This window comes from Harmonia axyridis, chromosome 3 (assembly GCF_914767665.1).
Source record: "Harmonia axyridis chromosome 3, icHarAxyr1.1, whole genome shotgun sequence".
In the NCBI taxonomy this organism is placed as follows: Eukaryota; Metazoa; Arthropoda; class Insecta; order Coleoptera; family Coccinellidae; genus Harmonia; species Harmonia axyridis.
The window spans coordinates 23,719,017-23,734,630 of NC_059503.1; the positions used below are offsets into that span (position 1 = coordinate 23,719,017).

Consider the following 15,614-nt stretch of genomic DNA (forward strand, 5'->3'; position numbering starts at 1 on the left):
CTTGCAGAGGAGATTATTGGATGGATTATGTAGGCAATTTCTTGGATTCCTCAACTTTGTAATAATCTTAAGCGATGAGGTTTCAGCCACTTCTCTTATCTTCCATAAGGTTTCTTTGCAGTTTGCGTGAAGAGGATGGCCATATTCAATTATTGGCCTACATATTGTTCCATAGATTTTTGTTGCCGTTTTCATATCAATTCCTTGGTCCTCAGACATTTGAAATGTTTAGCACTATTGATGGCTTTTTTCTTCATGATGTTAGAGTGCAGTTTCAGGCTCACTTAAATGGATTCCCAGGTATTATATGGATGGTGAAGTTCAAACTATTTCATTGATCATGGTAATAGATGGAGAATTTTCATTAATATAGAAGTTGTTTTTTTTGGCTGAGTTAACTGTGACTATTTGGCACTTTTTGCTCTTAAGAACACGCGTTAAAAATATCCAGTTCAGAAACGGATATTGCCTCTGACGATGTTATGTGGAAAAAGACAGAAAAAACACATTTTTCCCTCCAAGAAAAAGAGTTAATCTTGAAAATTTACTATCATGAACGGACTTGGTGTATATTGTTTCAAAATCCACAGGAGTATGTTATTCCTCCATCTACAAAATCCTTGTAATATGAATAGAAGGAAATATTGACCCCACATATGAAAAGAACCAATTCGTTGAACATAATTGATTCACTAAACTACGAGCAAAAGGTGAACAAATAATTAAATCAATCGAAATGATTATTTACGTCTAGTAAGATTAAAATAAATGATTTTCGCTACTATTTTGTCAACAAAGCACTCTTGGAATTCAATTTTGGTACATGCCTACAATTTATGTGAAAAATCTAGGTTTGTACCCAAGATGCACAGGTACGTTAATATAACGTTGAGAAATGGTTGGGTATCCAACCGTTTATTATGAGTAAAAAATGTGGCAAGAAGTATTTTATAATATTCAACGTTGTTTTTAAACGTATAAATACATATTTATTATGATATCAACAGAAACTGGATCGAACACTTCAAATAAACAATTGTTTATATAATAAAGTATTTCATAGTAAACATATATAATGAAAATAAACACGCATGAATTATTCTGGCTATATTTCTGGTACATTCTGAATATTTCGAATACAATGTTTGGCGAGACTCACTCGACTCAAGCTAATTTTTTGAGGGGATTGCGTTATTTCATCCTCAGAACACTGACAGTATCTTCAGTTTGGCACTCAATGATCTCTGTCAAATGCACCTTCCATTTCTATAGCAGAGAACTTTGACCGAAAGAAATAAATATAAGTTTAGAGCACGTGGTATTCCTACGGCGCTGCATGGCTTCAGTATTCTAACGTGAACTGACAATTTCAGTTATTGTTATTGGCCAACTTTGCTGGACTAGCAAAGAGACATAACAATTGTATATATAAAATAGTAAACAATATCTTAAGTAAATATGCAAATGTTTGGAGATCAAAGGTAAATATAAAGAAATATATAATTCTTGTAGTTCCAGGTTATTCAAAATAGCTCTCCGTATTATATGGGACTTTCTTTGGACCAAACTGAAAATGCAGTAAGATTAAACGAAAATTGGCTATTAAATTAGGCTAACGGGCAAAATATTTAGAATGGCTAGAAATTAGTTTTGAGACCGAAAATGTTTAAGTCAGAAGTCAAATTTTTTTCTTCCTCGTAGGCAATGTAAAGGTAGCTAAAAATAAGAGTTGGGGACGTATTAATGATTCGATTAATTCATGAAACGAACAAAACTGAATCATTTTTATAGTCAAAATTCCTAAGCGCATCAACTCCGTTCGTCTATTCAGATTTCAGCAATCGAAGCAACTGATTCAATTTGATGAGCAATCGAATACATCTCCTTTTTGAAACAAGTTTCGAAGTTGAATTCAATACTTCAAAGTGATTATGTCCCCAATTCGAGTCGAACTATAACCAATAAACATACTGTGCAAAAGTTCGTCCTTCTGCGACCCAAGATGTATCCGGAACTCGAAAAACATATTATTATTTCAAAGTGTATTCCAGTGAAATATTTTTTATTTATCTCGGACAAACTAATTTCAAAGATTATCCTTCAAGTTCAGTCCATAAACGAAAGCCTTTAAGGACATAATCTTCCCTATTATTTACATTTAAATCGGAAAAGTTTGGCAAAATCAGTAGATCAATATCTAACTAAGAGAGTAACAGAACGAAGGTATTTGCTATTGAATAAGTTATTTGCCAAAATTTCTGTAATTAACTTAAAACAAAGGAATAAACATTGGAATAGAATTTTTGAAAAATGTGACAATTTCAAATTTTTGGATTTACGTTCAGGTGAGACAGAAAAGTTGCCACAAAAATACAAAACCGGATAACTCAAAGCAGGAACATTATTGATCCATTAAATGGAGTATTATGGTCGAAAAATATCTCTGAGGGAAGGAAAAAGAGCATATACAAAATAATGATGAAAGCGTACTAACGAATAAATCTGAAATATGGTCTTTGTCTGAAAGAAAGAAAAAGATAATAATGGCTACGGAAATGGATGCATTGCGAAGATCGGCAAAGATATCAAGATTATAACGGAAAACAAATGTAGCTTTATATTGCCATTGGGATGGAAACATGATTTTACAATTTAGGTATAGGAACATGTTATAACGTCTGAAAATAAATTTAATTTTTTTTTTCAATACATATGATAATATGCAGGTCATGGGATAATTACATTCGAAAAAACGCACTTTTTATCATTTTAGTATGTCTCGTCGAAGCCTGTGAATTAGAATAATCCTGTATAATTAGAGACGATATTACACGTAAATGATGGACGGGATAGTGATAATCCATACCTGAAATTTCAGCTGTATAGAATTCCAAATACCGAAGTGATGAATGTATAACAGATAATAGAAGATGTTTTGCCAAAAAAAAAATCAATCAATTACTCAAAAACCACTATAAATAGGAACAAGGAACAAGTTAATGAATAAATAATCTAGAGGCTACTGCAAACCGAAAAACTTTATTATATACAGGGTGTTCTATTTGAAATATCGGAATGGTTAGTACTTTTTTATATATCAAAAAACGGCAACTCTGGAGCTCTGAGAATATTTTATATCGATAGAGCATCGATAGAGAAATCACATTTTTAATAAAATCGTACCTTCCGTGTTCTGTGAAAGTTTGAGATATCACCCTGTATATTCATAATTTTTTTGTCATTTGGATATGTTTTTCTTAATATTTCCAACCAAATTGCCAAAAAAAGGACGAGGCAATACACAAACTAAATTTGTTCAGAATCGACCAAAAAGTAAAATAGAATGGAAAGTTTTTGATTGAAGTTTTTCTTCAAAAATTAATGAGGGACTTTTTTTGTTACCATCTGTAAACATGGATGCGAAAATTCATGCCGAAAGTAGCGGTATATCATAAAATTTGAGCCTTGCCGACGTATTTCTGCTATATTCCAATATGCTCGCAACGAACAACAAAAGTACCTACTGTAAGTAGAGCCTTTTATTCGAAATGCTGGAATATTTCCATTATGAATTTTTAATTTACCCGCACAATTTTCAGCCTCGATATTGAAAGAAGCTCATTTTTAAGGTAGTCAGCATGCAATCAACGAAGTTTGTCGACCAAAAATAACCCCAGCACACACCGGTGAATATAACATTCGAAAATTGTAGATCCGAATGATTGCCAAGGTTGCAGATGTGCATTCGCATTATATGTCTGAAAAAATAGAACGAATTCCACTCATCAAAGGCAATGAGTAAAAATTCAAATTTTCATTGATGGAAATTTATGACATAGTAGCTGCCCGCCTTGGTTTCGAACGTTTCAATTCAATAATCTACTTTATGTCAGGCAACCCAAAATACATCATTCGAAGTATCAAATTATACTCTATAATTGTTTGCTTGATCGGAGGAAGAAAGAATGCCTTTTCTTTATTTTCCGTACGATTTTTTCGATATTTTTTTGTTGTATAAACTTTTTCATGACATTAATGAACACATCAAAAAAAGAATTATCCAATTTGGTGCAGTCGTTTGAACCTGATACCCTTACATAATATCCATAGATCCTCTTTTGTATACAAAGATTTATTCATACCTTTGAACGATACTTGTGTTCATTCTCCGATGATAACACATGTTAAAATAGAGTCAAAAGTTTACATTTGCGAACAAATCTTAAAATTTCTTTCTTAATAAATCCTACCAAACATATTTGTTAGTTTTTTGTTGCTTTTTTGAACAGAATCGTTCAAAAGTGATAGTAAGTTCCTTTCACGTTTCAAAATGAAGTCATTACGTAATTACGTTAAAAATTTTTCCCTGTTTTTGAAAGAGTGTTATTTTCTGCAATTTTCAAATTTTGAATCTAAGATAGTCTTCAACGACTCACTGATGACGAATCTATCACCAAATTCGATTATGTCGATTATAACTTCCAAACGAGAAAAACTAGAGACTCAAAATTTTCAGAGTAGGTTCGGGAATGGAATGCTGCGGCTGACTTCGTTGATTTCCTGTAAATTTCAAAATTGCAGTTTGGACCTGGATGAAAATCTGCAGTTTTATCTTGAAGAACAATTCTTAGCTCCAAGCAAAAGTTCATGTGGATTGCGTTGCCAGAACACAATTGGGTATTGATAGTGTAGTGACTCTGTCTACTCAGAGATGGTGCTATGGCTGTACGCGCCACACTACATCGGCCCCGACGGATTTGAAGGGGTCGTCGGGTTGCAACAGATGCACTTCTCCACGATGATGTGAGAAGGTGTGTCTTGGACAGAGATTGCTGGATTGCCTATACCTAACCGATGAGTCCACCAGAGATCTCGGAACGAAACACAAACCTCTGGGAGAGAACGCACCTCGTTACTTGTCTCGGAAACAACTAGCCAAAATAGCTTCATCAGAACCATAGAAAATTCGATCAGGATATTTCATTTTTGCGTGGTGTTTTCGAGCCAATTTCGAAGGTGCGAATCCTCTCTTTGAGGATTGCGATATTTCATCCCGAGATCACTGACGGAATCATCAGTTTGGCTCTCAGTGATCTCTGCCAAGTACACCTTCTCCAAAGTGGAGCATGGATCGTTTTCATGATGATAATAGTAGCTCCCACGATAGTACTATCGGGAGTGCTGTCTCAACAATGCGATATTAACTATCAAGTAGTTTATATGGTGATAATTCGTGCGATAGTAACATTCTATCGTCAGAGTACTATCATCGTGAAAATGAGCCTTTACTTTAATTCAATGTGGCTAATATAATTGGTCATATAACTATTTGTTCCTCACTACAAGTCGAATTTTTGAAATATCAATTGATATCCTCGAATAAAAACAAAATAAATGGCGATGCTGAAAATATCCAAGGTTGAGCATCCACTCCTAATCCATCGATCAATAATGTATTCAAAAAATTTAATTCCTTTTGTACCCTGCCCCATTAAACCCTCTGAATGTTTCAGATTTCCCTTCGCTGGAACTGGGCCTCCAGAAGCTCTCCCAATCCAAACCTGGAATGTTCAAATTGAAACATGACGTTCGTAGGGAATCCGTCCGTATCAGATTGTTTGATTTGACATAATGAATAAAATTATATTCGCGAGTTCTGTGCATGCACGCAGAGGCTAATCTCGGAAAATTCGATAAAATTCTATATTTACATCGTTTTTCGGTTGAATAATTTGCACCTGAAGTCTCTGATCCCTCAGGTCGCGACGAACTTGGATGCAGAATTTTATTCCGAATAATTTTTTCATGGTTGGTTGCAGCTCACAGATGTGGAAGTTCCTGGAGTTTCGGGCAAAAAGAAGCAGGTTTTTCAACTTGATCGTAAGAAGTGTAAATACCTCATTCAAGTCTGTTAGAGTTGTTCAAAGGTTTCCTCGAGTGCTTCAGATGGGAAGTTCTAGACAAAAACGAGTGGGTAGTCTAGACGGTGAAGTTTGAGATGCGGGCTGTCCAAGTTGAATTTTTTATCTCGATGCAATTAATATTCGAAAAGTGTAAGACAAATATTGAAAAAAAAATGTTATTGCCTAATATTTAATTTCCTTTTTCTGTTATATTGTAGTGGAATGAAACTAGATGGTAGAACTAACAGTCATAATTTATCGTTCAATCTCAGATCGATTGAGATCTTCCAAACCTCTCAATACATCTTCTTCTATAGAAAGGAATAGCAAAGATCTATTTCCAGAAACAACTCGAGAATCTATAGGTTCTAAAGGTTGGCCAAAATTCTTGTTCATTATTTTCAATGAAGAAGAAATCAACCTCATTTAAGATTTTTTGTTTCGTTTTGGAATTAAAAATGACCAAAAACCGAATAAAACAATCATCTATCTACAGTCCACAACTTTTCTCGAAATCAAAAAGAGCATTTTGTACGCAATTTGGTACAAAAATTTTATGCTTTATCACATTTATGCTCGAAACACGATGAAATCTTTATGTGAAAAATCGAGAAATCAAACTACTACAGTAAATCTATTGACTTCGAATGGTTTCAAAAAATCCTTTGTGAAATATACAGATGTTTTCATATGTGATTGTAACATCGAAGTGGCCTTTGGATTGTTCTTTACCGGCTTTCACTAATTCTGGCAACTATTCTTTGTAATGAAAATGTCGAAACACACAATTATAAATTGAATATTATCTATTTCCATTCATATTTTGTAAAGCCTCTGTTTTCATAATCGTGATAAGTATACATGGTGTTTCAAAAGAAAGTTTAGGTACATTTGTACCTAATGATGATAATGCGACTATATCGCGAAGAAATGTCTCCAATATTCGAGTTTTTCGTCACTTGAATGAAACACCAATCTTTCCTCTCATTCGAAAATGGGTAAAAAATTTGAAGAGACCGTTTCAACACAAGATAAACTAAAACCCGGCCTCCCGAAGTTACTTAGAACTTAAAAGGGTTATAGTCTGTTCGTGGTGATCCCGACCTCTCCCTTCGGAGACGTGCAAGTCATCCCATTGTATCTATTATCTAACAATACTTTATATTAAAAACCACTCTAAAATCATTACTTTATGGTTAAGCAATGTTTATCACGCAGAAGTGTTTGCTTTTTTTTTTCTCTGAACAAATATCATTTTTCAACTTTGACGCTCAGTGGACTGTATCTAGAAAACTTGACATAGGATTGAGTTGAACCCATAGTCTTCCTTGTTCATTAGGTTATATTCTACAACATTCTATACATTCTACAACACGAAAAATTCAGAAAAATTAACTGGTGACAATTTTCCTATCAGGCTGCTGCCTGGTCTTTTATCGAAAAGGTTAGTCGTCCAAAAATTAAACTGAGTAGCTTTTCCACGAGAGAAAATGTTTAAGTTTTTCTGATCTGGCGCTGTCGAGTCCAAGGAAACATGGACATTTTATCAAATAGCGCCACCTATGAAAGAAAAGGGTACTACCGGAAATGTCGTGGTCGAGTCTTAAACAAAATTTAATCAGTGGACCCTGGACACTTCAGTATTTTTAGACATTTTACTCACAACTTGTTCCATTCAGCTTCTTCATAGATTAATGAATTTATCGAGCCAGATAAAATTTCCAGGTGCTCTTCTCTTAATCAAATAATCACGCTGTTACTAGTCGTCTGCTCCGAGCCAAGGGAAAGTCCGACCCTAAGCTTTTCACGATTAAGACCCTCTCGAAAAAAAAAATGTTATACGGATAACATTTCAAACCCGAATGGGTTTCAGCTTATCCCAAATGCCTGAATTGGACGAGATAATTTAATTTGGATTTAGTGACAACTGGTTAGATGATAATATGAAAAAGAGAGTGATAAAGCTTCAATTGATCAGATTGAAATTTGTCAGATCATCCTATATTCAATGATTATATTTTTATCGTCAAATTTAGCCCTTTTGATGGATGAAAAGTACTGATATAAAATATTATAGGATCTTTTGCTCGTACTCGATATTAGTTCTTTAAATTGATATTTCGAACGTTCCATCTCAATGAAGACAAATAATTGAACACAGATGGAGTGAGATGGAAATGGTAAACCAACTTTTTTTAAGATTTTATGGAAGAAATACCTCTTAAGAAACATTTGCAGGTACTGCACGATCATACTTATAGATTTGAATTGCATACATTAATCCATTTGATGTCATTTGTTTCAGCCGGATTCAATAATAATCAAAGACACAATTTCGAAAACTGGCAAATATTTCATTGTATATTCAAAATACTTCTCGATCTCGACTGATTATCGACTACATTGGGTTATGAGAAACATTAAAAATTCAAAGATATATTTGAAAAACCTTTTTTTCTGATAGACCTACAATTCAATAAGATTTTACTGAATGAAATTAAAATTGATAAAGTGAAATTGTACAGAATCATCATCGACTTGAAGTTGAACTAGAGTGAAGTGTAAATCGAAGATTTTCTCTTCCTTCTCCAACAAGGCAAGAATTTATTATACTTGAACATCTTTTGTTGACATAATAATATATCATATTCATTGTAGATAATTTTTTCGAATTGTTTATATTTCTCACATGAAATAACTTCATAAAGAATGCTACATTTCAATTCCATGAAATTGGGTTATTCAAATATATTAAAGTAACGGAAAACCTACGAGGCATAGAAATACTTTATCGCTTCTATTATTAGAATATGGTCATCCATTTTCGATTTATCAGATAATTCTGCAAAGCAAATTGAATTATCCTATTTTTCTGTCATTTCAATATTTCCACGCACCCATAAATTGATATATAATACTTGATATGAAACGACAAGAAGCCAAGATATGAGATGAAAAATTCGGGATCAAAGGAATTCTTTCGGAACTGAATTCTGTATTGCTTCCTGCCAATAGTATTCTTATTACCCTAGGAAACTGTTCTTTCGCATATTGGATACTCTCAAATGGCGTCCACATATCCAAACCGGGTAAAAAATACGATCATAACTCAGGATAAAATATTATTAGGCGTCACAGTCACTTTTCTCCTCAACGTAGGTACATATATTGTGCAATATGAATTTCGAGAGGCCTCCGAAACTCACTCTTCAATATGTAGTAAGCTATTTTCAGCGAAGTCATGAGGTCGGTATAATAAAAGAGTTTTTCCCAATGGGTTTTCCAAAATATTTTTTTTATTTATTATGTTGAAGAAAATATTGATATTCTCCAGCTTCCGTGTCGTCTGCAGATCACAGTTACAAGAAAAAATATTTCCAAATATTCAAGAAAGCAGTAACTAAAATGTTGCATTTTCCCTATATTTGAACCAATAAAAATAATGATGTTATAATAATCTTACCAATATAAACTGCTCTCTGCTCTCACACAGCACCGCACTGTATAAGGAAGTAAAGGAACAGGGTAAAGGATTGAAATGGAACAAAATGGGACTTATACAATGCAAACTGACCTTCTAATGAACTGTAATCCTAATATATTTAAAATGTCCGTGAATATAATCAAAACCGTTTTGATTAACACCGAAAACTTTATACTAACAACCTTTAACTATTCTTTCCGACCGCCGATACATCTCACTACTTCATCTGACAAAACATACGTCTCGAATTCCCAGAATGCGCGACGTTGCCAAAACTAAACATCATAATTACTTAAAAAGGGCTAAAACATACCCCCCGCCCTGAAAACTCAATTTCAGTCACTTTGAAATCAAATACCTTTCAATAATGAACTTGTCAAAATCATCCACTATAAAAAAAAATTCACCAAAAAAGAAACAAAAACTAACCTACCAAAAAAAAAATATATATAGTAGTCAACTCTTCTGACTACTGGGTCGGTAAAGGACATACCTTTACTACAGGTCGTGTATAGGTACCTTTACTCTTTTTCAGCGTTACATTACGTACTATACCATCTTTTCCGGGATGGACCGCTGTGACCAACGCCAATGGCCAATGCAGTGGTGGCGAATTTTCACATTTTAATATGACAACCGTGCCAACTTCAATATTTGAGCATTTCAAATGCCATTTCTCCCGAGTTTGTAAAGTCGTTAGATACTCTAATTTCCAGCGTTTCCAGAAATCCTGAACCATCCGGTCAATCAGTTGAAAACGATCAACCCTATTCAACTTGATATCCGACAAATCATTCGATGGAATACATTTTAATGGTGACATTGTCAAAAAATGTGAAGGTGTTAATGCTTCCGGTGCACTTGAATCTGATGACAGACGACAAAGCGGACGTGAATTCAATAAAGCTTCAACCTGAGTAAGAAGAGTGCTGAACTCTTCAAAAGTTAGAATTTGAGTACCTATTACCTTATAGATCAGATTCTTAGTCGATTTGACGTTGCTCTCCCACAAACCGCCCATGTGGGGTGCCCCGGCCGTATTAAATTTCCACTCAATACCATTCAAACATATTTCATTTTGAAAAGAAGTTATAAATTGATCCGAATCAATAAATTCATTAATTTCGCGAAGAACCTTTTCATCACCCACAAAGTTAGTGCCCCTATCTGAATACAGAACATTACAAGTACCCCTTCGAGATAAAAACCGTTTGAAGGCTTGCAAAAAATGATCTGTAGATAAGGAACTGACGAGTTCCAAATGAACTGCTTTTACGCTCATACATATAAACAAACAAACATATCCCTTATATACTTGAGTTTTTCTATTTTTACCGAGTGATATTTCGAACGGTCCAAAGTAATCTACCCCCGTTTGAGAAATTACTTTAGTAGAATTCGCCCTTGAAGCAGGCAAATTCGCCATCAGAGGATAATTATTTCTGGGCTTTAACCTAAAACAATGATTACAGGCATGTATTTGCTGTCGTATAACATTACGACCACCCACTATCCAATATTTTTGTCTCAACAACGCTTCCAAAAGAAATGAACCTGTATGGAGATTTATTTTATGATAGTATTGAATTAATTTTACTGTAAAAGGATCTTTGCCTGGAAGTAGAATAGGGTGTTGGCTAGTAAACTTGAGCGAAGAATTTTCTAATCGTCCCCCCACCCTGAGAACTCCATCTTTGATGAAGGGAGTCAATTTGCGTAATTTTCCGTAGATCTCTTTTTCTAAATTCAATAACCTTATTTCCGATCCGAATGCTTTATTCTGAACAATTTTTATCAATACAATCTCCGCTTTTTTCAAATCATCTGCTATAATAAATTTTCTCTTGGGAGGCTTCTTCAAAAATCTAAGTAACCAAACCGTAACCCGCAAAATAGAAATCCAAGACGAAACTCTAGAAAACATTGTATAAAACGATTCATTCGCTACATTCCGAACAGACACATAACACCCAGTTTTTGTCTCCGCTCCAAATGTTACCGAATTTACAAGTTGTTGGTCATTAGGAATTAACTTCAATAGATCGAAAGAGTTAGAAAACCACTTAACTAACTCGAATTTTCCTTCTGCGAATAATAACACTGATTGTGAATACAAATTAAATGTTTCCTCTTCCGAAGGAATGCTGCAAACCAAATCATCTATGTAAACATCTGTCGAAACTATTTTCATTGCTAAAGGATAACTACATCCATTTTCTTTTTTCAATTGCTTTATAGTACGAAGAGCTAAATATGGACTTGATTTCACCCCAAATGCTAAACGATTGAATTCAAATACCTGAACCGGATCATCAGGACTGAAACGCCAAAGCAATCTTTGAAACCTCCATTGATAATCAACTAATTTTATTTGATGATACATTCGTCGAATATTAGCTGTAATCGCTATTCGAAACAACCTAAAATTCAGTAATAAAGAAAACAGATCGGTTTGTAATTTTGGACCACCATGTAAAATGTCGTTCAACGAAACATCATTATCGGATGATGTACTAGCATCTAAAACCACACGAATTGGCTTACTCGAACTACCTTGTTTAACAATAGCATGATGAGGAATGTAATACGCAGGTTCCGAATCTTTTAAATATTCATCCTCAACCAAATGCATATAACCTAACTGAATTGCTTCTTTCATTATCTCATTATAACTCAAACGAAACTCCGGAAATTTCGCCAACCTTCTTTCTAATGAATAGAGCCGAATCAATGCCGTTGTCTTAGAATTACCCAAAGTATTCAGAGAATTCTTAAAAGGAAGCGCTACCGTGAAACGTCCCTCATAATCTCTACTAAAAGATGTAGAAAACAAATTTTCGCATATTACTTCTGCTGGGTCCGGCAAAATATTCTTTGGAACTTGTTCCATCTCCCAAAATTTATTAACCAAGTCATTTAACCGACACTCCTCCCTTAAACTGAAGAATACACCGAACTCTCCCTTTGACTCTAACTTACGAACCTTTCCCATAATCATATGACCAAATACCGTTTGTACCGCCACTGGAGATCCCGATGCTGATGGTACCGAATTACCCACAATAATCGAGAAAAGATCCGCCCCCATAATGCCATCAACTTCAGCCGGTTCGTCAAATTTTTCATCTGCCAATTGTATATTTCCAAAATTCTTTAAAACACCGCGATCAATTTTGGCTATTGGAAGTTTATCCGTAATTTTATCTACTAAAAATGCCTCAATAGAATATTTCTTAGTAAAATCATACCTAGACGAAACAATAATACTTGTAAAACCTTTAATTGAATTTGAACTGAATCCAACCCCATGAATTGACGTTGAACATTGTGAAAATTTCAATCCTAATTTCTTACAACACCTATAAGTAAGTAAGTTAACCTGACTGCCACTATCTACTAAAAACCTAGCTGTTTTCAAACCACCCGAACCGTTTAAAACATTTACCACAACCGTCGACAATAAAACCGTATGAGTATCCCGATCACCCATAGCAGTAGCACAAAAATTGTTATCTGTTGAAACCAACGTATTTGTATTCGAATCCGATTTCGAATTTGGATATTTTTCCAGTTCACCCTGTATACGTCCCAAATGTAATAGGAAGTGGTGTTTTCTGGAACACTCTGAACATAATTTGTCTGAAGGACAGTCTCTTACCCCGTGATTTGGCGATAAGCAATTATAGCACCAGTTGTTATCCCGTACTGTAGCATATCGTTTAGATGGCGACAATTGTTTAAATTTATCACATCTACTCAACGAATGATTTTTCCGATTACAAAAAATACATATATTGGACCGATCCATTCCTACACAAGAATAATTTTGATGTACAAAAAAGGATTTCGAATAACGATTTTTATAGCTATCACCTCTACCAATGGTTGATTGCTGATTTAGAGCCAAAATTTTCGATTGTTCCTTCACAAACTTAATCACATTTTCATAGGTAGGTATCCCATTACCCCTAATAGTCATTTCAAACGATCTCACCGTATCAGAATCAAGCTTAGAAAGGGCCTGATGCATTAAAATGAAATCCGACATATCATCTAATTTAAGCTTTTTCAAAGCCTGTACCGCACAATCAAATTTTTCCAAAAATATATTGAGACCCTTAGATGACTCACCCTGTATCGATTTGAACTCTAAAATTTGGCGTAGATAATTAGTTGCAAGAGCGCGCTTATCCTGATATTTTTCCACAAGCGAATTCCATATGATTTCATAATTTTCTCCAGTAGGAGCTGAGAATCAACATTAACCGAAGAAACATCTTTCTGAATTTGTTCTCGTTCTAATTTAGCCGCTGAAAATTGTATGTGACAACACATTTCATCAATCGTTCTGAATATATTAAAATCTGGTTCAAACTCATTATTAATTTCAAAACTGAGCTCTGTTATATCGTCTATTATTTTCAGTAGGTCATTCTTTGTTGAATTGATTGAACTGACCATTGTTAAAAATTTAGTTTTAGCTACTTCACTTGTTAATGATTTTGACAAATCCAATAAATTCTGCAGTATCGAAAATAAAGATTCTTTCTTAGCAATAAGCATCTTAATTTTCCGTTCAGTTGACGTTCCACCCATTGTGTTGAAAGTCAAGTGCGCAGAATACTCGAAAACTAACCCCGCGAGTCTAAACTGTGAATTGAATACTTTTGTGTACGCTTGGCAACAAGGCTTACTCTGGGACTCGAATCGTATTTGATAACCGCTGAAAAAATACAAAAACTACCGCACGTTTTTACTTCGCTCAATACCGTATGAACGAACAAAATAAACTGAATTAATATTTCCGAATGCAATTAGGAATGAAATGAAAATGAGTTCCGAAACTCTGTATACCGATTGAAACTAAAATAAATGTAACCGAAACTTGAATTAAAGTTCAAAAAACCCGTGCTCGAAGAACCAAAAAATGTTGCATTTTCCCTATATTTGAACCAATAAAAATAATGATGTTATAATAATCTTACCAATATAAACTGCTCTCTGCTCTCACACAGCACCGCACTGTATAAGGAAGTAAAGGAACAGGGTAAAGGATTGAAATGGAACAAAATGGGACTTATACAATGCAAACTGACCTTCTAATGAACTGTAATCCTAATATATTTAAAATGTCCGTGAATATAATCAAAACCGTTTTGATTAACACCGAAAACTTTATACTAACAACCTTTAACTATTCTTTCCGACCGCCGATACATCTCACTACTTCATCTGACAAAACATACGTCTCGAATTCCCAGAATGCGCGACGTTGCCAAAACTAAACATCATAATTACTTAAAAAGGGCTAAAACATAAAAATATAAATTCGTAGATTTCACTCTCTTATTTTGAAATCAACTCAAATATGCATCGAGTGTCCCAAATTCGTTGTCTTGTGAGGAATCTCAGAATTCCTTTGTCCTAAAAAAAAATGAACGGCACATTTTCGGGTTCGATTTTTGAGAGAATTATTTTGGTGACTATTCGGCAACCTCATAAATTCATCTGTTTTCCGAATATCACAGTTCACAGATTATTATCATTGATAGGCACTTAGTTGATTTTCCGAGAGAACCTGGAAATTCTGAAGATCTCTAGAGTTTGATAAGAACTTAAAATATCATGTTATATATTTTAGAGAAGGGAAAAAATATGCGGTTTTATTTGTTACAGAAATTTGTATGGTTCACTTTGAAAAAACAGTTCGTATTAACTATTGTGACTTCGAAACTAATTACAATTAAAAACAAATGATAACACCAATAGATTTTATTGAAAAAATGCCTGTGAATGTTTTTTTTTCATTTCGTTCCGTTAAAAGTACCAGTGATAAAGAAATTATGAAAATATTTCAAGTAAATACTTGATCTGTAGTAGAATAATGAAAAAAAATCGCGATTGTTTTATAATCTGCAGATTTTCTTTTGGGATTTAAATCTCAAAAACTATCAGCATAATTTGTCGTTTCTTATAGAATCTACTTATTTACTCAAGTTTCCAACAAAATACCTATTTCTCTATTTGTTTTGATGAAGAGCATGAAAGTATATTGTTCAACATTTGATGGAGTCACTAGCTGAATAAGTGAGCACTATGTTCTACATTTTCAAGGTGAAACCTTCAAACATTGTTCAATTACTTAATGCTTCAAAGCTCAATTTTTTCATAATATTTCAGTACACAAACCAAAATGGGTTCAAATCAACAGATCCAATCAGTAAGAA

General features: G+C 34.0%; 1 protein-coding gene across 1 annotated transcript in view; it reads right to left on the reverse strand.

Moving 5' to 3' along the window:
• LOC123675620 (MAM domain-containing glycosylphosphatidylinositol anchor protein 2-like) overlaps nt 1-15,614 on the reverse strand; it is a 158,888-nt gene that overhangs the window by 128,162 nt on the left and 15,112 nt on the right. The window lies entirely within an intron of this gene.